This window comes from Protopterus annectens, chromosome 4.part1, assembly GCF_019279795.1.
Source record: "Protopterus annectens isolate FY-2018-M chromosome 4.part1, PAN1.0, whole genome shotgun sequence".
Lineage (NCBI taxonomy): Eukaryota > Metazoa > Chordata > Ceratodontiformes > Protopteridae > Protopterus > Protopterus annectens.
The window spans coordinates 524,551,781-524,574,730 of record NC_056734.1 but is presented as its reverse complement, the minus strand read 5'-3'; positions in this window follow the sequence as shown (position 1 = coordinate 524,574,730).

The window sequence follows — 22,950 nt, the reverse complement described above, 5'->3', positions numbered from 1 at the left end:
GACAGACTGATATTAATCCCTGGCCATACTACAGGATATGTACCTGAACAGTGCCATACATACACAGTGGTCCCACACCAATGAGGAGGAACCTCTGCTGACCCTGGGAACTACTGCATCATATGCACAACTGGCCTTGTGTTCTAAGCTATGGAAGTGTTAGTTATGGCCCACATGTACAACAATATTACATATGTTTATATTTCATGACTATCTACACACAACCTATCTCATGGACATACCTATAGATAGTGAACTATGATACATTTGGAGGTGTCACAGTATACACAGGATTAACCTGCTACTTTGCATTACCTGTGTTTGTGACAGCTGTTGCTGTGCCAGTGGTGCTGCTTGCTGCTTGCTCCTTGCTGCTTGCTGCTGATTTTGCTGCTGGCAGTCCTAATATTTGTTTTCTTTTTTTGTTTGGTTGTTTTCTCTGTCTCTCTCTCTCTCTCTTTATCCGTAGTGTTTGTGCAATGAATGTATTGTGTGAGTGTAGTGTGGGAACTCAAAGCTTTTGTAGGTATCTGGATAGGTCCATGTGATGGCCTCTGCACCAATTGTAAGGCAGCATTTGCTAATTGCAAGCAGCTGGGTGTGTACTGATTGCATGTCTCACTGTGATTTCAGGACACTGCTATAAAAGGGTTTGTGAGATAGGCGTTGCCCTTTCAGATTGTAGGGCGTGGACCATGCTGGTATGCTGTTGACAGTGTTCTGTGAGTGTGAAGGTTAGTACATCTCCCATGCTTCATGCTGTGTTGTAGATTCAGGTTGCTGCATTTATCTTGCCTGTTCCCTGTAGTGAGTGTGTATGCATACTGACACCTACAACTATATGTGATATGTATTGCTATATAAATATATATATATATATATATATATATATATATATATATATATATATATATATATATATATCTGTGTACATATACATACTTTCATATATGTACATTAGCTGACATTATTGGGTACAAGCTAACAATTAGCAGGGCTGTTTCTGTTAACACTACTCTAGTATGGGAATCCAGTAATTGGGACTATAAAAGTCTGCCTGACATGCTTTGGGTAGTAGACATACTATATTGCCTTTATCTTCATTCCTACTATTACATGTTCCACTTATTTAGCACTATATTCCTGTATGAGAGTCATGGCTTAGTGGTAGGTCATACAGACTAGTGTTACAATGGTCTTGTGGTAGGGCCTACTAGTATGCTCATATTCTGCTTTTGAGTTGAGTATAGGGCCTATCAATCACAGTGCTGGAGGCACCTTTAAGCAGTTAAAGGGCTTAGTAGGTCTCACAGGAGCCAGGCTGTGTTGCAGATTCTGGTTGCTGCATATATCTTCACTGTTTCCTGTAGTGAGTGTGTATGGCTACTGAGACCTACAACTATATTTCATATGTATTAATATATATTTATATATATGTATGTGTAGATATACATACCTTCACATATGTACATTACCTTACATTATTATGTACAAGCTAACAGGTAGCAGGGCTGTTTCTGTTCACACTGAACTAGTATGGGAATCCAGTAATTTGGCCATTAAAACTCTACCTGACATGCTTTGGATAGTACATCTCCTATATTGCCTTTATACTGATTCCTACTATTACATGTTATATTTATTTTAGCACTGTGTTCTTGTAAAGCAGGCATGGCTTAGTGGTAGGTCATACAGACTAATGTTACCAAGGTCCTGGGTTTGAGACTGACAGTGGGAATTTATTTTTCTTAGCAAACTTTCAAAGTGAGTACAGGACCTGTCAATCAAAGTGCCATAAAGGCACTTTTAAGCACTGTAAACCAGATCTGCGCTTATGCTGAGCTCACGATGCGCACTGGCAGTGAACTCCACACAAGCACACCCGCGCTAATTTCTTTGAAAGAAAAGAAAAAGGGGTGACAGGAAAGTGGTGAAAAAGGGGTCACAAAGAGGGTAAGACAGCAGGGAAAGATGCGTGGGATTTGCAGGAAGGGTGTAGGTAAGGCCCATAGATGCCCATGTCTTTTGCAGCAACAGCTGTATATTTCTATGTATTTTGGTGAGACATTTGAAACCTTCCACCTCTGAGAGAGGTGTCAGGACAACATTAATATTTGTTGTACAGCCAATTGTAATTAACAGTTTAGATGTCCAGCGGACATGTGTGCGACATGGACAGCTATGTATGGGGCGTAATTTTTTTGTGGGACAGAGTGCCCTTTTTTTTTTTTACAGGTGAGAGTGGTATGACAGGTGAAGGAAGTCGGTAAAGCTGGGGAGGTAGGTTGGGTAGGTTAACAGACAAGACAGACAAGACGCATACAGGGGCGGTGTATGACACACGTGGGGGGGTTACACAATTGACGGGGACGGAGGTTGGGATATCCGAGATGCACGAGCCCACAGATGGCCACAGTGGAACTGATATCCCCACCCATAGGCAGTTGCCACTGTTCCTTCACAGCCCAGGACGGGGCTGTGCTGGGGGCTGTGTAGGCAGGGCAACAGCCGGGGCCGTTAGCTGTGCCACACGAGCCTCAAGCTGGCGTACGGGTCCAAGAACAGTGTCTTGGATCTCCCTTCTCACCACAGACCGGACACCGTGGAGGGTGAGTGGACGAACCCCTCCGGCCACACTTGCAGAGGGGGGACGGGCCCCATCCCCTGCAGCGCTTCCACCCGAAGGTGGCACAGGGCCACCGGAGGGGGTCCGGCCTGGGCACTAGTGCCAGGTGCAGTCGCCAGCTGAGGTGGGAGAGGTGGGTCCGCTGGGACCTGCCTTCCCAAGCGTTCTAGGTTTGTGAGTAGTTATGTTAGTTTGGGTTAGTGGCATTTTATTCCATTCAGATTAGTTGTAACAGCATGCATTGGTATTCCCATCAAACAAACACCCAGATATGAACACCATTGAACAAGGGGCATATCAATATCACATGCATTATTTGAACAGCAAAACACAGTCAAACGACATGCAGGGTTGATTAATGGCAACAGGCCATCAGATTTGCAGGTATGAACAGGGCACATGCACGAACAGACATGCATATATGTTTGAAACGGACAAATGTCCATGATTAATGCAATGTTCACATACCATTATTTAGTGGATGTTGTTATATGGAATTATAGGGTTGGGTGGGGATAGAAAGTGATGACACATTCATATGTTACACATTGATTCACACTTCTCATAGGTACACAATTAAGTTGAGGCTGATGTTTCAAAATAATCTTTATTTGACTGTCATGCTACACCTGCTACACATACATCACTATCCTACTTATTTTGAATTTGATCAGATACATCATCCTGCTACACTCTGATGACAGGACAGGGGACAACTATGGCTGTTTAGTCTGTCAGATAATCATTCATTCTATCTGCAAATTGTTTACTGTTATCACCATATACAGATTTAGAGCTAGACATTCCAGATTCAGACACACTGAAATCAGTTTGGGATGTTAATTTGTACTTCCCACATGCATTTAGTTCTGTAGAAACACACTGAGGCTTATATATTCAGGGGTTATTACTACTTTATTTATTCATACATGAGCCTTTCTGTCACTCTCACACATTCTGCAACTTCACAGTTCAGGTTGGTACTTCTAGGCTTTGTTCACATATTAGACCTGTGGTGATTCAAACACTTTCCAACAGCCTCACTTCTGTCATGATTCAGCATTTCAACAGGGATATATCTCACATGTGACTACCTCAGATTCTGAAGCTGTACTCTTGAGACTACTGCAGGTTACAGTATATTTAATTAATGATGGGACATCTGTATTACAGCACTGTTTCATTCTATCAATTATATTTCCAGTTACACTTGCATACTGATGAACTTGTTGCAGCCATACCTGCAGACTTTCAATTCCTGCTTGCACATTATATTACTTTTAATCAATACACTGCACTGTTCTGATACATGGTACATAATAATATTTATTTACAAGTACTGGGTGGGGTTACTAACCTGCATGTTGGCGCACCCGCACCAGCCTCCTGGCGTGCATCTCACGATTCATAGAGCGGACACCTGCAGCTGTAATACAATAGAAATAATATTGGACTACACATCTCCATGGTATCAGCTGGTTGAAATCCTTACATACATGAGTAAAATGTGACTTACTCAGTAGTGGGGCGTTGGGCATTTGCCGGGCCTCCTGGATCCAACGGTTCAATTGGTCCTGCTTGCGTCTCTTCAGGTCCGCATGGTGGTGACGGACCTGCTCACCAGTGCGTGGAATGCCAGTAGCACTGGTCAGATCACGAGCCAACTGGTCCCACGCCTCTGCCCTATATGCTCCCCATGAGACCTGGCCCTGCATGAGTTGGGCCTCGTGATTATGGACAAGGAGCCAGACCATGTATCTGGACTCCTCAACGCCCCAATGCTGTGCTCGAAAGCAACGTCCCTCACCTACTCCACTCATGCTGACTGCAAGTCTGTTCTACAATCAGTTATGCTGTGTATTCCCGCCTATGGGGCTTATATATGCCGCTTTTCCCGCACATTTCTCTGATTGGCCGTTTTGGAATTGTATTTACTTCACTGAAAATGCTTTCTCATGCTCCATTCTGGGTTTTATCCCATATATATGCTATTTCTGCATTTCTAGGTATTGCTGTCATGGCTTGGTGGTTTAGTTCCTTGACTCTAGTGCATGGTATCCTGGGTTCGAATCTGGCAACTGATTTTTGATTTTCCTGACAAGAATGAGTTGAGGACCTGTCAATCAAACATGCCAAAAGCACTTTTAAGCACTTTAAACCTGGTCTGCGCTCGTTTGCGTGGAGGTAACGCATGCGCACTGGCAGTTAGCTTGGGAGCGCGCAAACGGTGTGCGCTGGGATAAATCTTAATTGGCTAGTGACACACATGTTCAGCTAATTGCACACAGTTTCAGCCTGTTTACCCGCTGCTTGGCAGCGGGCACGCAGTTTGCAGCTTTTTAAACACTACTCAGCTACGGGCAGTCTGTCTCACAGCAGCTTAGCTATCAGTACATTTCTGCTATTTTTATTCTTATGTTACTTCTAAATATATGCTCTATTTCATTCCATTTTACAAAAGGGAATACATTTACATTTGTACAATACTGTCAGGGGCTTTTAGTGCTTATTTACAAAAAAAAAAAAAGGTTGTTGTAGGGGCTCGAACCCTGCCTGCCTACTCTTAGGCCGGCTACTCTACCGCTCAGCTATTATTTCTTGGCTTACTTTGCATATTTAGTTCTTATATCCTTTTCCACTAACTGCTAACTGTGATTGCGCTAGTAGCACACCCGCGCACAGTAGCAAACATTTACGGGGTTTAACAAAAAAAAAAAGGTTTTAATTTAATTTTATGACATCTCTTTACTTTATACACTGATGGCCAGTCGGGGCATGTGTTGTATAGTGTGTTTATTCACATTTTCATGGCCTTTCTCGTGGCTGTTTACTTTCAGCCATTCTAGTCTTCCGGGGGCGTGTCCGCTTGCAGGGCTTAGCCTACAGACACGCCCCCTACTCTCTTACACGGACCGTGTAAGAGTTACTAGTGTGATTCAGCATGCCTCATGCACCTCATGCATATGCATGACATCCTGACATCACACAGTTTAACTGCAGCCTCCGTGTAAGAGTTATAACTCTTACACGGAGGCTTCCTGAATCTGGCCCTATTTGTTTGCAAAGTACAACTATTTTGTGAAGTACAGTCAAGGTATAGTCATTTCGAAAAGTTTCTTGCGCTGGGTGTGTCTGTTTGCAAAGTGCCACTATTACAGAGTGTTTCTTCCACTGTGGAGAATTGCTTAGAAAGGTACTGTCATTTTGGGAAAATTTCAGTGTGTTGTGTACATTGTATTCACAGAGTGCCATTACTTTGAAATGTTATTGACTCTGAGCTTCTCTTGCCCAGTTCATTTGCATTGTGCAGTTATTTGATATGTTTCTTACACTGATAAGAGGTGATTTCTTGCAATACAGTAATTTCAAGAGTATTACAGTGCCCGAGAGACTTATTTTGCCAATTCAGTTACACAGAGACTTATTGTGCTATTGGGCAAAGTTACAAGTATTGGCATAAATTCCTGGGATATGTGTATGTGTTTGCACTTATGTGCAAAACCCTTTACTGGTATGTGTTAATATGGAAGACGGATTTTGAAAGCCCTTACCACTTGTAATTTATCAGAATGTTGGAGAGAAATGGCGAATATTTGAGCAAGAGTATGATATTTTTATACAAGCAGCTTATTTGGATAAAGATGCATGCATTTTGCTAAACTTAGCTGGGTCAGAGGCCATAGAAAGTGAATGTATGCACTGGCAGTATATATGGGAGAGGGTGAAAACCATCATATTGTTGTACAGGCTGAATCAAGGGAAGACCATGAGTATTTAAAGAGCAAGTTCAGAAAAATGTGTAATCCCCAGACAGATGTTACACTAGAGAGGTATTTGTTTTGCACAAGAGATCAGAAACCAGGAGAAACTTTTGCATCTTATATTACTGATCTGAGAAACAAAGCCAAAATGTGTTGGTTTGGTGACCTAAAAGATGAGTTAATAAAGGATAGGCTCGTGAGTGTATTAATAGTGCTGCTGTGAGACAGAATTTGCTTTGTGACAGTGATTTAACATTGAGTAAAGCCATTGAGATTTGTCAGATCATTGAAGTGACAAAAAAACACACAAGTATGCTTGCAATTCAAGACAAGAGTAGGGTTTCAGAAAGCTCCAGACCAAATGTAGACAGCATGCAACATGTGGCAAACAGAAATAGGCCTATTAAGCACATGGCAGCCACAACCCCTGCTGGCTTACCAGGGAAACAAATAGTTTTCCAGCAAGTTCTAAAACCAGTTCAGTTAAAGGAGCATTTTCCTCAGTGCAGTACAAGCATGAATCAGCAAAATCCAAGTCTAGCGTTATTGTTAATTGTCGCAATTGTGGTGCAAATCATGAGTCTAAAAGAGAGAAATGCTTGGCGTTTGTCAGCAGTGTCAAGTGTAAAAAATGGATTCATTTTCAAAAGTTTTGCAAACCAAGTAAACCCCACACAGTTGTAAAGAAAGGTCACACAAAAAAGCAGGTTGATCAAGTGGAGATGCAGCAATCAGCTGTCTATGTAGATGGTGTATCAGTAATTGGTGAGAGAGTTGATGCAGTGAATTTATTGGCAAAAAGCAAAGTGTTTTGTACAGCCCAGATCAATGGTAAATCCACAGAGCTTAAGGTAGACATTGGTTCAAAGTGTAATGTTATATCAGCAGACACATTTGCTAAAGTGAGAGCTAATGAGCAATTCAGTATGGCCAGTAATGCGAAACTTGTTGCTTATGGATGTGAAGAAATTCAAACCGAAGGCTCAGTGATCCTTTCATGTTATTTGGCCAAGAACTGTTACAACTTGTTATTCTATTTGGTCCAAAGACCAGTACAGTCATTATTGGGTCTCAAAGAGAGTTTAAGAATGAATCTTCTTTCTTTCACCAAAGAAGTTCATCACATAAGTGCATATCCTAGTTCCAAATTTTCTGAAGCCATTTTCTCAGAGTATGCTGATGTTTTCAATGACAAGTTGGACAAACTTCCAGTTGTGTATTCCATGAAGTTAGACCCAGAGGTCACTCCAGTAGTCAGACTAGCAAGAAGAGTTTCGATAGCTATGCAGGATAAAGTTAAGGCTCAGATGAATAAAATTGTACAGCAAGGTGTAATTTGTCCAGTTACAGAAATAACCGAATGTGTGTCATCTATGGTAGCAGCTCATAAAAAAGGCTCAGACGAAATCAGAATATGTACTGACCCAAGAGATTTGAGCAAGGCATTGAAGAGACTGCATAATTTAATGCGCACAATGAAAGAGGGCGCAGCCCTAATACCAAATGCCACTGTTTTCTGTATCTTGGATGCAAAAAGTTCATTTTGGCAAGTGATGCTTTATCACAAATCCTCATTACTAACCACTTTTGGTACTCTGTTTGGCAGGTGTAAATTCCTAAGGTTGCCATTTGGAGTAAATTCTGTAAGTGAAGTCTTTCAGCGTGCAATGCAGCAAATTATTTTGGGTTATCCTTGTGCCTCATAGTAGATGATTTATTGGTTGGAGGCAATGGTGAAGCAGAGCATGACAGAAAATTAAAAAGAGTTCTAGACAGAACACGTGAAGTAAACTTGAAGCTCAATCCTCTGAAGTGCAAATTCAGACTACCAGAAGTTACATATGTAAGTCATTTGTTTACAAGTACAGGCTTGAGACCAGACCCCACCAAACAAGCAGCTATTCTTGAGATGTCAGCACCAGGCAATATTCAAGCTCTACAATGTTTCTTTGGCATGGTCAACTATTCAGGCACATTTATACCAGACTTCAGTGAGTTGACAGCACCTTTAAGAGAGCTGTTGCATAAAAAAAGTTGCATGGTCATGTTGAGAATAACACCAGAAGACATTTAAAGACCTCAAGCAGAAAATTGCCACCCCCACCTACATTAAGATACTATGATGTGAACAAACCGGTAACTCTTTCCTATGATGCTTCAAAATTTGTTCTTGGCACAGTTATTCTTCAAGAGGGTAGTAGCCTATGCACTTACCCAAACTGAGATGCAGTATGCTCAAATTGAGAAAGAACTTTTGGGAATAGTATTTGCATGTTCCAAGTTTCATGATTATATTTATGGTCAAGCTATTCAGATTGAAACTGACCACTAGCCTCTAGTTACTATTCTAAAGAAGCCTATGCATTCAGCTTCAGTGAAATTACAAAGAATGATGCTCAGATTGCAAAAGTACAATTTCAAAATGGTCTACACAAAAGGCAAACACTCTATCTGGCTGATACCTTATCGAGATCACCCAGAAATACAATGGAACAGCTTGATACAGAGAATTTTGAGTTTGACCTGATGGCAGTGCATCATTTTTCTACCACTAAGCTTGATGAGTTGAGAGACCACACAAAGACTGATCAAATTTTGCAAAAGCTCAGTCACTACATTAATATTGGATGGCCTTCAAAGCAAACTAGTGTACCACCCGAAGTGCAAACCTATTTTCCTTACAGAGATGAAATGTTGATGGAAGATGGCATTATTTTCAAAGGTCCTAAAATTGTTGTTCCTGCTTCCTTACAACATGAGCACATCCAGATTTTGCATCTTGGTCACCCGGGTTCTGCATCCATTAGTGAGTGAGATAACTAGTATTCTGGCCTTTATTACTGAAAGATGTTGATAAAGTACTTTCTTCTTGTTCAGTATGCAATAGTACTAGACCACATTTGCAAAGAGAACCACTTCAGCTAAGTCCAGTTCTTGAACTACTTGGTCAACAGCAGCCACTGATATCTTTGAGTGGTACAATCAACACTACTTGGTATTGGTAGACTCTTATTCAAATTGGTTCAAGATTGACTTACTACCTAATCTAATATTTACTACTGTTCTTGCTAAGTTGAAATGTCATTTCTCAGTCCATGGCAGTCCACAGTTTTTTCTGACAATGGTACTCAATTTTACTAGTCAGTTGTTTCAGAAATTTGCAAAAGAATGGGACTTTGTACATGTTACTAGCAGTCCTGAATATCCACAAATGGTTTAGATGAACATGCAATGCAGAGTGCAAAGCAATTACCTGAAAGGTCAAAGCCTGACAATACCAATGTCTTTTTGAATTTGCTTAATCTCAGAAACATACCCGGTGATGATATTCTTGGCTCATCTGCTCAAAGACTTCTTTCCAGGCAAGCAAGAACTATGCTACCTATTAGTTCCAGTTTATTGAGGCCTAAAGCTAAGAACAACAAAACCATCAAGACTCAATTATTCAACAAACGTTCTATCCAGAAGTCCAATTATAAGTTCATAGGTTCATAGGTGTGTACTAGGCCAATGGCCCTGGAGCCTTTACAAGCCTAGCCCATAGAAGTGCCCTGGCATCATGCCGCCATTAGTTCCCAGTGCCTCTATCAAGTAGAGCCACTGGAGTGGTCCCCGGGGTGAATTTTCTATTTTCCATTCACTCATCAAGATTTCTCTTGAAAAGGGCCAGTGAGGTGCTCTGCTTGACATGTATGGGAAGTCTGTTTCAGAGCATAGGCAGTCTCTGGGTTATGAAGCTGTCGTCCCTCCAGCATGTTTTGTTGATTGTGGTAATGTGGTTGAGGTCCCTGGAGTGTGTGTTGCGGATGGATTGGGATTTCTTTAGGTGTAACATTTCTAACAGGGCTGGGTCAGACATGGCTTTGTAAGTCAAGCAGAGATCGCCTCTTAATAGACAATATGAGACAGAGAAAAGCTGGAGCTTTTTGAGTCTGTCTATGTAGGGCATGTGTTTAAGGCCTAGGATCCTCTTTGTGAGGTACTTTTGTGGCCTTTCCAGCTGTTGCAGTAATGGTAATGAGATGTGTCACATAGAAGGACTTTCTGACCACAGTGGCAATATGGTGGTCGAAGGAGAAGTTGCTGTCAACCTGTGTCCCCAGATCTCTTATAACGCCTTCAGTGTTCAGTGGGCTACCATCAGTGTGGTAATTAGGGGGAAACTGAGTTTTTCCCAAAGGGAATGATGACGCATTTTATGGCATTAAGCTTAAGGCCATGGTTTCTACACCAGTTGTTGGCCTCAGTGAGGCCTTTCTGTAGGATGTTTACATCACTTGGGGAGTTAATAATGGCTCCCAGCTTGCAATCATCATTGAACTTGGTCAGCCAGAGTCCCTCCGTATTGGCCTGGACTTCTGAGAAGTAGATGCCAAACAGGAGAGGACCCAGGACCAATCTCTGTGGGACTCCACTCGCGACTGGTCAACAGTCTGACTTGGGGTCTGCTACTTTCACATTGTGGGTTCTATCTGTGAGCCAGTTTGCAACCCACCTAGTGATATAGGAGTTGATGCCTAGTTTGGTGAGTCTGTCAATAATTCCTGAGTGGGGAATGGTATCAAGGGCCTTGGCCAGATTGAGGTAGGCTGTATGAACTGCCTTGCCTTCATCCATAGCTCTGGTGACTGACTCAAAGAAGTCAACCAGGTTGAACAGGCATGATCTACCCTTCACATAACCAAATTACATGGGATCCAGAGTTTGGAGATTCCTTATATCTTTGTTAATTAGGTCCATGATGATTCACTCCATAGCCTTACATATCAGATTCATCAGGCTAATGGGGCGATAATTCCCAGCTGTAGTAGCTCCCCCTTTATGAAGATGGATGACTGTAGCAGTGCACCATTCTGTAGGGACAAAGCCTGTGGTGAGGCTGTGATTGAACAGGGCACTCATGGTGCCAGTTCACTTTGTAGTTCATGTAGAACACAGCCAGCCAGGGATATTGTCTGGTCCCATGGAAGCTGTATTCTTGGCCTTGGACAATGCAGTTTTAACCTGTGCTGCAGTAATGCTGGGTGCATGGCATTCTTCCAGTATTGTGACTGGTCTTTACGGGGAGAGAGAGGGGTAAAGTTGGCACTGAATATGTCGGCCAGTATGTTGGCAATATCTGTTGGCTCAGTATAGGAGGTACCATTGTGTAGTAACTCAGAGCAAATCTGGGTATTGCCATGGAGATTCTTGATATAACTGTAGAAGGCTTTATGATAAATTGAACAGTTTTCTTCATCAGTTAACGGAAGGAGAAACAGTGAGAATACAAACTGTGAAAGGTTTCGACCAGATTGGTGAAGTTACAGGCATATGTACCGAGCGTTGATCCTACCTTATAGAATATGAGGGTGTGGAGTACAGGAGAAATTGCAGGCATCTTCTTCCTGTACCAGCATCATCATTGCAGCATTGTTCCTGTGATACAGACTCTAGATCTCAGAACGAACTAGACATTGTTCCCATTCCAGAGTATGTTTCAACCTCTACCTACATTCCTGAAGATGTTTCAAATACTTCCAAGGTTGGACATTCTGTAGATAAAGCTCCAGTTGCTAAACCTAATTTCCAATTTTATGTCACATGATATGGTTGAATATCAAGCCTAGTGTGAAATACTCAAAACCATGGACATAACTGTATGTGTGTGTGTGTGTGTGTGTGTGTGTGTGTGTGTGTGTATATATATATATATATATATATATATATATATATATATTTGTATATCAAACAGAAACGAACCAAGGTGACTACAAAGTTGTGCTGCACCACCAATAAACTGAAGAAATAAAAAAAGTAAAGCACAACACCACGACAGTTCTCAAATAAGGACTTGTAGTAAATAAAATAACTTTTTAATAAGATAACTGGTAAGCGGTTTCACGATGCAAAGATTGCTTCTTCACACCATGCATATATATATATATATATATATATATATATATATATATATATATATATATATATATATATACACACACACACACACACACACACACACACACACACACACACACACACACCTAGTTTTGTATAATTGCATGACATAGAACTACTTGTAATATCTGCATGCCAAATAGATTCATAATGTTGCATGATCTATTTCTCAAAGAGTGAGGATGTAGATCAGAGTGTATGTGCTGTGTCTTTAAGAAGCATATCAAGGACTGAATGTGCACATATAAATACTTGGCATGTGCTATTCCCAGTGCCATTTTGATAGTGCAGCTGGAGAGTGAGCATGGATGATTGCAGTAGTTAGTTTGTATATAAGTTACTTAAGTTAAAGTCAGTAAACTTCCGTAGTGATTTGTTTGTATATAATAAAACTGCTTGAACAGAACCCGCAAAGACTCTTCTATAGTGTCCAAAGTAGGACAGCGACAAAACTAAATGCCAAAAAGCATTATTATATCCTTTGGGAAGTCATCTAGTTTGGGGAACTGCCACATTGACAATATGTCCCTAAGAGTTGACCCACTTGTTTGGGATTTGGGAACTTATGTAGATAGTGACCTAACTTTTGACTGGGTCTATTGTTGTTAGAAAGTCCTTCTATATGGCACAACTTATAAACAAAGGGACTGTGTCTACTTCTAGGGATGTCATTGCCCCCTGTTAGTCAGCCCTCATTAGGGCAGTCATTGAATATAATGCCCCCTTTGGCATGTGTCTGTCCAGACACATACAACTGGAATACCTACAGAGATACCTTACTAAAAAGATACAAGGCCTAAACAAGATGTCCTACATGGACCATCTCAAAGCTCCGTCATCATACTCAGTATCCTATGGACTGCTGAGAGGTGACCTGTGTCTGGCATACAAGGCACCCTCCAACTTTAATGCACATCAGCAAGTTCAAGTGGCATCAGAAATACTAGGTCTAGAGATCTAAATTTCTTTTGCAGCATTAACAGAACAGTTTGGAGGGACAGGTATATCTCATCCTGCAGAGGATACTGCTGCTGTGGAACAGAATCCCCAGCGACTTAAAACAAAGTTCATCCCTGTCCATTTTCAAGCACAACTTATATATATGGATAGGAGACAGAAAATTTACCACATGACTGCTCCTTGTACTACTAATGGACAGAGGCTGCTCCTAAATGCTTTATTTATTTGCATGGGTTTCTTCCAATTATCTATGGTATGATCCCAGTATTCTCATAAGGTGTAATATAGGCCAGTCTATAACCAAATAAGGTTATTTCAAGCACATAATGGGAAATTCGCTCGGATTAAAATGGCCTACAATGGCAGCTAGCCCAGGATTTACCTATGAACCTATGTCATTGTGGCAAGAAGGCACAGCATTTGGCTTTTGTACTTTTTTGTCCACTGTTTATTATCTCCATGGAATGTTTAGTTCACTTATAAAACAATCCTCAGAAACCATGCAGCCCTCAGTGGTGCGTGGTGCACTGTTAATTGACACTGAACTTTCTAGTGAGCACAGTGTAATCAAGTATAGTATATGTGGATGTCTGAGCTGCTGGCCTGCCATGGTATGTGATCAGTTGAACTTCGATCATGTTGGCTTTTGACAAATGCAAAATTCGATGTTGCAGTCTCGACAGAGTGGGTTTTGACATTCTGGCCATTCGATCACGTCAACTAGATCCTGTTGAGCAACCTCCCCTTGTATAATTATTGACTCTAGGTATTTTATGGATTTTAAATGCCTGAGTTTTGTTAATATGTGTGATGATTTGTGGTTAAGAATAAATATATTTCATGGTTTGTGTGCTTCACTGCTTGTGATCTGTAGTGAAGCAGGTCACTGATGTACTAGTGAACTGTGTGATATCTGATAATAAATGCCATTTCATGCTGACCTTATTAGATACACTTTTCTTACAAGTCTCTTCAGAGGCAGAATAATACAGATGGTCAAAATTGTATAAAAACAAGGAAAAGTAGTGCTGCAGCACAATATAAGTTCAGTAATCTCCATCCTTAGTGGTGGTGTGGTCATGGGAAAGAAGCAGAGGAGCTTCTATCTTTATTTTTGGTAGGTATATTTGCATTAGTGTGATGGCATCCCCTGGGAAAGTAGTTTCCCATATGAGGCTGTTGAAAGGCACTCTAGCACAGTGCCATACAGTTGTATGGGAATTTCACTCCATGACTGCTCACTGAATAAAACAGTTGTAAACATGATCTGCACTTGTTTTTGTTGAAGTGGTACTTGAAAGCTCAATAATGTGCCTTGATTAGAATTTTGAATAAGATAGAAATGAAGAATAGTAAGACAACATATTCAGCCAAACAATCCTCAGCCATAGCTGTAGTGAGCAAAAATTAGGGAAACTGCAATTTTAATAGCCACTAATGACTGCAGCTTTGGTTTAACCCAGAGAAGAACTGTTCCTTGATGAATAGCTTCATCAGAAACTGAAAAAGAAAACTGTTGTCAGCAATAATCCAAGCTAGATATTTAAAAAAGACAGTTTATAACAGAACGTTGACAAAATTTTTGACAGCAGCATTATTTTATTTATTTAATATTTCTTAACCGGGATAGTTTGACTGGGTGATAAGCCCATTTTCAGCAGAGTCCCAGGGAAAAAGGCTCCACAGACAAATTTTACAAAATATAGAAAAGGACAAAACAGAAATTATGAACATCATAAGAATTCTTATATCGTAGGATAGGGGAAACATAAACATCATGAGAATAATAAACGTCATAGGTACATTACTAAACACAGTAAAGAATGACATTAAATCTATTTAAAAGAATTATTATACGGTAAGAGGAAGTAGAGAGAGGAGGTAAAACACTAGATAGAAGTGAAGAAAGGAGGGGGGGTACAGGCGAATGGACAGGAAAGCTGCAGAAAGAAGGAAGAAGAAAGGTGGAGAGGGACAGTAGGGGAAAAATGTTAGGCAGGAAGAAAAATGCAGAGAAATAGGGCCGGGATAAGATATAATGTAAGTATGTGACAATATAAAGGAAACATTTGGATGGAGAGAAGCAGAAGAGGAAGATAAGTGGGTAGATTATAGAGGAAGTAGAGTGCTAAATAGAGGTATGAAGAGGTTAGCCGGGTCCTGTACATAGGCAATTTAAACATTTTGATTATAGAATGTTGATTTCATAGTTTTGACTATTACATTTTGACAGTTTGGGAAGTATAATATTTATATCATCATTTTGGCACTCCTCCTAATAGTACCTAAAATTTACAAGCAATGATAAGCTAAATAGAATACTAGAATATGATGTACAGAAGTGCAGATAACACAATACCCTTGAACAGTGTGCACAGAGTATGCTGTACCCAGAACATTCGCATTTTATATATCAACCACACAGGTAGTACCGAAAAGAGGAAGCACTGGGTGACTATTCATAATTGCAGGAAAGAGAGCCAGAGTTATGTGGAAGAGTATATACAATATAAGCAAGGAAATGCAAGGAACAATCTAGCCCTGAAACATATAAGCAGGGTATGCTGTAGGCTAAAAATAATTTATGACTGAGAAACTGCATACTAGAAGACTTATAGAAGAGGACTTACAGCTTTTCAAAACAGCCGACTATCTCTAAGGTGAATTAAAAGCTTATACTATGAAATTAAATTCATAAGCATGAAAGCATCTACACCGGTACGGCGCTGACATATTGATATTTTAATCTGTATAGTACTAATATCCCAGCATTACATGAAGTGTCAGCATTATTTTGCTAAGCTGAAAAATGGTCTGGATAGACACTGCCATAGTGATGTAATTTAATCTTTCTTTTGGTCTAATAATAACTTTTATGTCTTTATAATGCAACACAGCATAAGGGCAATAAATTATGAAATTTGTTTTTTCATTCACTTATTATGATGAGTGATTTGAATGGTCTATTAGCCTGTCCCTGGAAACAATGTAATTGTTTCTTTTTTACTGAATTATTCTGATTGGTTCTAAGTTGAACTATGGAAACGTTTTTCTGTGATACATTTAAGTCTTATTCCAGGCCAAGTTGTTTCATTTCATGTTTTTGCCTTGTACACCATCTCCAACACAGTTTTAATTTCAGTTAGGTAGAGCTCTTCTGTCTCATTTGTTTGTTGCTAACATTTTAAATGCCTGTTAAGTCATTCTCCAATTAGCTTTTAATATTTCAAGCTGTCATTCACTTTTTGTACTTATATAAATAACAACAACATGTCACTGACCAAAACTGAAAGTACTTATTGACATGTTTATGTAGTGTTGTTATATAACTGATTTCTACTTATCATGTACACATTTCTCCAACAACTAACTAACTGTTTGGAAAAGAGCTTTCACTTTAAGAATAAATGTGTTTTATAGTTTTTACTTACCTCAGCAAGACACTGTGGTGGTGGTGCTGTGATAGCGTTGTCACCTCACAGTAAGATGTCCTGTTCGATTCTCAGCTAGCGCGTTTTCTGTGTAGAGACATGCGTGAATGGACGTACCTTCATTGAAGTTTGTGCGTCAGGGCCGGCAACTTGGCATGTAAAAATCTACTGCCAATCATTAGCGGATTGGAGTTCCGCTGTTGCGACCCCTAACGGGAAAAGCCGAAAGACACAACAACTTACCTCAGCAAGACACATGCACCAAATGTATGACTATTGGTCCTGATTTAACAGTGAAAACCACAGAAACAGTATAGTCTCCCTGTGTAATGCAGGCTAAGATAAATTTGCTTCAGAAAGACAGAAACAATGCAATATTTAAACAGGAAAAATATATAGCAGGACCTTCATAATTTATATCATGAAAAAATGAAAATGAAGACATTGAAATGTTTGGAAGGATTTTGGAGTACTAAACAACATGTTTGGTGGTATTATATATGGAGGAAAATAAAAAACTCTGGGATGGGACTAAATATATGTGAAGGTGAATCTGCCTTTAGTGCAGCATTTTCATTCATATGCTCCAAGAAAGATGCATTGAAACTTGAGATAACAGAAACAGGATAGTTGCTACTGTCCATTATCAATATGTCATTGTAAAATTGTATTTAAAGTAGTATTTTTAAAAGTGTATAGTTTAGTCAGTAGGTAAACAATGTACTCTCTTCTCACTTTCTAGGCACAAGTGCATGTTAAAGGACTGTGTCTGACATGAATAACTTTCTACATTAACTTATTAACTCCTGGTTTAATTAGTCAAAGTACGACTAAAGTTTGTGAAATTAGTATTATTTCAATTTTTGATGTTAGCCAGAAGTGCTCTTTGAAGCACTCACAATGTGACCAGAGCTGACTCCGTCTGCAATTCATATGGAGTTACATGTAGCAGTATCTATGTATCTAAATAAAGACCGTAAATTCTTTTTTATGAGACCCAGTGCTCCTACTACTATTGGAACTCTCTGGGTATTCTTCTTCCACATTGCCCTTGTTTCTGCTTGCAAATCCTGGTATTTTATAACTTTGTGTCTTCCTGTAAAACACTGTAATCACTGGGTGTAGCAATTTCAATGATCAATGCTATTTTTGTCCTCTTTTCATGGACTACTATATCTGTTTTTTTTAATCTATTTTTTGAACTGTTTGTAATGGCTAATCCCATGTGATATAAGCTTCACCATTTTCTATAATGCTTTGTGGTTCATGTTTCCAGTGCTTCTCAGTTGCTTCAATATTGAAATGTTTGCACAACCCCCAGTGCAACAGTCTTGCCACATTACTATAGCTTTTAGTATACAAGCCCTCTGCTATTGATGTATCACACCCAGCAACAAGATGTGTGACTGTTTCTGGTTCTGTTTTACAGAATCTGCATCTGTTTCTCCCACATGTTCAATGGACTTTGTAAACCAATGTGTATATAGCCCATTATCCTGGGCTGCTAATATTATACTTTCTTCTTTTGGTTTAAATTTACCTCTCCTTAACCATTCCTATGTCAAATCCTGATTGACATTAGGTTGTTCCAGGAATTTTCTGTACCTGCAACTATATTTATGCCTTTTCATCTGATCCTTCTCCTGATATCCTTGCTTTTGTTTTGGCGCATTCATTTACTGCCTGATTTTTATCTACTTCTAGTTTGGTTTCCATTCCTGCTTGACAGCAATCTGTTTCTGCTAAACTAAACAGGGAAATCCTCTTCGATTTGTTCTCTTCATGTTTTAAAACTTTCACTATGTTCGGATCTGATGAGGTCAACAGATATGTACACAGTCCTATTACTGCAGACTTATACAAATAATCAATTTTGAGAAGGCCCACACTTCCTTCAGAAGCAGGAATATATAATCTTGATATACACTGATTTTTACATATTTGATAAGCGTGAAGCATTTTTCTTGTTTTCCTGTCCAACTGATCCAATACCTTTTGGGGCCAGTCAGTCACCCAAAACTGTAAGTTAGAACTTAGAGCAGGAAGAGCAAATGGGTTTATAGCTTGTACTTTGTTCCTAGATGTCAGGGCTATTTCCAGTATTAATATTAGTCTTCTAAAATATTCCTTACTGGGTTTTGTTCACATTTGTTCATGTTTTATCAATCATCAATTCCTAAATATTTATATACTCCATCCTGCTTAAGTTCCTTTATATCACATTCCTGTCCCAGACTGACATTTCTTGGTGTTGCAGCTTTCCTGCTTTAAATGTTACTTTTGCACATTTATTAAGACCATCAAGACCAAATGACATTCTTATATTGTCTGAGAAAGTTTTGACCACTTCCAGATGTGCTTTCAGTTCCTTATCTGATGAACTATACACTTTTAAATCATCCACAAAAAGAAGATGAGAAGTCCTTACACTTTGTTGTTTTCTCAGAGCCAAATTGTAACCATGACCTAATTTGTTAAGTAGACAGCTGAATGTGTTAAGGGTAAGACAAAAGAGCAGCGGTGACAAAGAGTCACCCTGAAATATCTCCCTCTGAATTTTTATCCCTGGGATAATAATTTCTCCTCCATCATGGCTTAGCTGCAAAGTGGTTTGCCACTGTTTTATGGTCACTGTAATATAATTAATCAATGTAGGGTATGTCTGATACATCTGTATCCATGAATGTATGATGCTTTCAAATACGTTTTTGTAATCTAGCCATGCCATGCTTAGATTTTTAGCCTTTTTACAATTCTCCATTATGACTTTTAACCCTAAGTGAAGGGCTGCTGATAGTAAAGATACTGAAATAGCTGTAATGTAAAACCTATGCTCCTTCAATAAAAAAAAATACCACATCACTGTTGGAGATGTCTGCTTAACTGATGATTGCAGCCTTGCCCACTGTCACACTCAGCAAAAACTGAAATTGCTGATGAGTTTAGCCAGTCCTTTTAGAAAAATGTATAGCTGGTCATCATATGCTACAAATTAGGAACAACTTTATAAACCATTATAAATCTTTTAAGCTTAAACCTATAGTTACCCTTGATGCTTGGGGACTTCTGAAAGGTTATTAAGCCCAGTTCTAATATTTTGGATGCTTTCCCTTCTGCAGTCTTGAAAATGACAGCTGATTCTACTGTGTGTTCAGCAGAAATAATGGTTAATCACATTATAAACTACAGATAAGTACCCCTGAAATGGATAAAATGCTACTAATGCCCCTCTCCATGATTACCCCTGAAATATATAAAATGCTACTGATACCCCTCTCCATGACTACCCCTGAAATATATAAAATGCTACTAATGCCCCTCTCCATGAGTACCCCTGAAATGGATAAAATACTACTAATGTCCCTCTCCATGAGTACCCCTGAAATGGATAAAATGCTACTAATGCCCCTCTCCATGAGTACCTCTGAAATGGATAAAATGCTACTAATGCCCCTCTCCATGAATACCCCTGAAATGGATAAAATGCTACTAATGCCCCTCTCCATGAAGGAGGTCCTTTAAGGTATCATAAAAACTTTTTAAGCAATTCCTTTGCTGTCATCACTATGTATAGTTTTGAAAAAGTAAACTCATAAACAACTGGTACAACATCTAGATGTTGTCAAACGAAATTTCTGACTAACAACATAGTTTTCAACAAATCCATTTCAGACCACTGAGTATCTGCACAAACAGCAAAACCAAGGAGCAGCTATTGTTTTTTTTTTTAATTGGATTTGTTTATTGCTTTTGTTAACAGGGAAAGTTCAACTGTGCAAAGTATTCTTTTTCAGGGGAGGGCCAGTGACAAAAGGTCCAAAGTAATAATAGAATATTCATAATAGGTAGAAATTCATGTAACACCTTTGATTTTGTTAACTGCCACCTCCTTCATCAAGGGCTGCAAACCTCTGCAGTTGCTAGCACCACTTCTCACACTTTTTTAGTAACTTGGAAGGTAGGATTAGCCTGTTCAGCAAGATAATGTACTTTTCCTCTTCCAGCTAGTGTCCACAGATATTCCCCAGGTGTCTGAGCTTCGGCCCTACTGCTCAACCTCTTTGACAAGAACATGGTGCAGTCTACTGGTGATGCTAAGCTCACACAATGTTGAACATTGTGCACTCTTCTGGTGATGCTAAGCTCATGCAATGTTGAACACGGAGTCCTCTGGTGACGCTAAACTCATGCAATGTTGAACATGGTACAGTCCTCTGGTGATGCTAAGCTCACGCAATGTAGAACATGATTCAGTCCTCTAATGATGCTAAGCTCACACAATGTTGAACATGGTGAAGTCCTCTGGTGATGCTAAGATCACGCAATGTTGAACATGGTGCAGTCCTCTGATGACGCTAAGCTCATGCAATGTTGAACATGGTGCAGTTCTCTGGTGATGCTAATCTCACACATGTTGAGCATGGTGCAGTCCTCTGGTGATGTTAAGCTCATGCAATGTAGAACATGGTGCAGTCCTCTTGTGAAGCTAAGCTCACTCAATGTTGAACATGGTGCAGTCCTCTGGTGATGCTAAGCTCATGCAGTATTGAACATGATGCATTCTTCTGGTGATGCTAAGCTCACCCAGTGTTGAACACGATGCAGTCCTCTGGTGATGCTAAGCTCATGCAATGTTGAACATGGTGTAGTCTTGTGGTGATGCTAATCTCACACAGTGTAGAACATGGTTCAATCCTCTGATGATGCTAAGCTCACACAATGTTGAACATGGTGCAGTCGTCTGGTGATGCTAAGCTCACACAATGTTGAACATGGTGAAGTCCACTGGTGACGCTAAGCTCACACAATGGTGATGACTTGTTATGCTTATCCTCCTCCTCAAAAGATGCTGCTAATGTACTTAAGAAGAGATTTACCTCCATTCAGTTGTAACTATATCAGTCTAGTCTGCTCATCAACATGGACAAGACTAAAGGCTTATTTATCTTAACTAATGATCCAGCATCTGCTAAGGCTATCACTCTGTGTCTGCATGTAACAAGCAGTAATAAAAAAATGACTGCACTCACCCAACATCATTAGTCTCATTCTCGATTCCCAACTTAGATCTAAGCACCATATACAAACTATAATTAAGTGAAAAAACAAACAAAATGAGTATGTTTTTAAAGCCTATTGATAAAATGTTCCTTCTTCCTATCATAACTTATACTGCAAATCTCCCCACAAACCCACTACTTCTCTAATTCACAAGTTTGAGCGATTATACAGCAGGACTGCAAGGCAAACTTCTCGGCTATCATGTTAGGGTACACCACTGTGCTTTCCCAAAGCTGTCAATGGGCTGGGATTTAAATGACATTTAAATGTGCTACAGTCAAGAACGTCTCACATATTCATTTACAGTACTACAGGTACATTGTTTTGTGACACACTTTTGATATAAAATTCAATTGGTATACTTCATTAATTATCAGAACAATTAGTTACACTCCTTGGCATAATAAACAGATGACTTTGTGGGTCTTGTTTCTCTGTGACAATGGACAAAATCTTGACAACCTTTTAGCCTCATTGTGACTAAATTCTAATACAGATTATTTCAAAAAAGTGGTAACATACACTTAACTAACTTTTGGAAATGGTGTAATCTAAGTGGTATTTTCCTTGTACCTTAATAATGCATAGTGCCAAGGCATTGATGCAAACTGCATCACTGATCCTCACTTATGTTTCACTGCTCATCTTCACCCCTCTGCACTGAGTTGTCTTTCTCATGGTGATCCTTCATCTTCCTCTTACTACACCACTGTTATCCCTTAGCACAGTCTCACCTTGCTTTATAACCTGTGGTTATATCTGTCTCCTTCATTCATTTACTGACTTGCTACTTTGGGTAATTTTCTGACTTCTTCATAACTGTCACTTCATTACATGTTACTAGTTTCTTTCCAAAAACTGGCCAAGTTTATTTATTGACATTTGATTACTGGGAAAGTCTATCTGAGTAGGTGCTCATTTTCAGAAGAGGCTTGGGGAGAAAAGATCCAAAGTATTCCAAAACATTTTAGGAACAATAGTTTAACAGCCTTTAAAAATAATACAAAACATACAATCTATATGACAATGATATAATATTTAGATGCATTTACCCAATTTATAGAGAAAGTAAGGGTAAGTTTGTGTAATACAAACAGGAATTGCAATATGAAGTGGAGAAAAAGACAGGGGTATGGCATATTTAGATAGAGAGTCAGGGAGAGAAATTGACTAA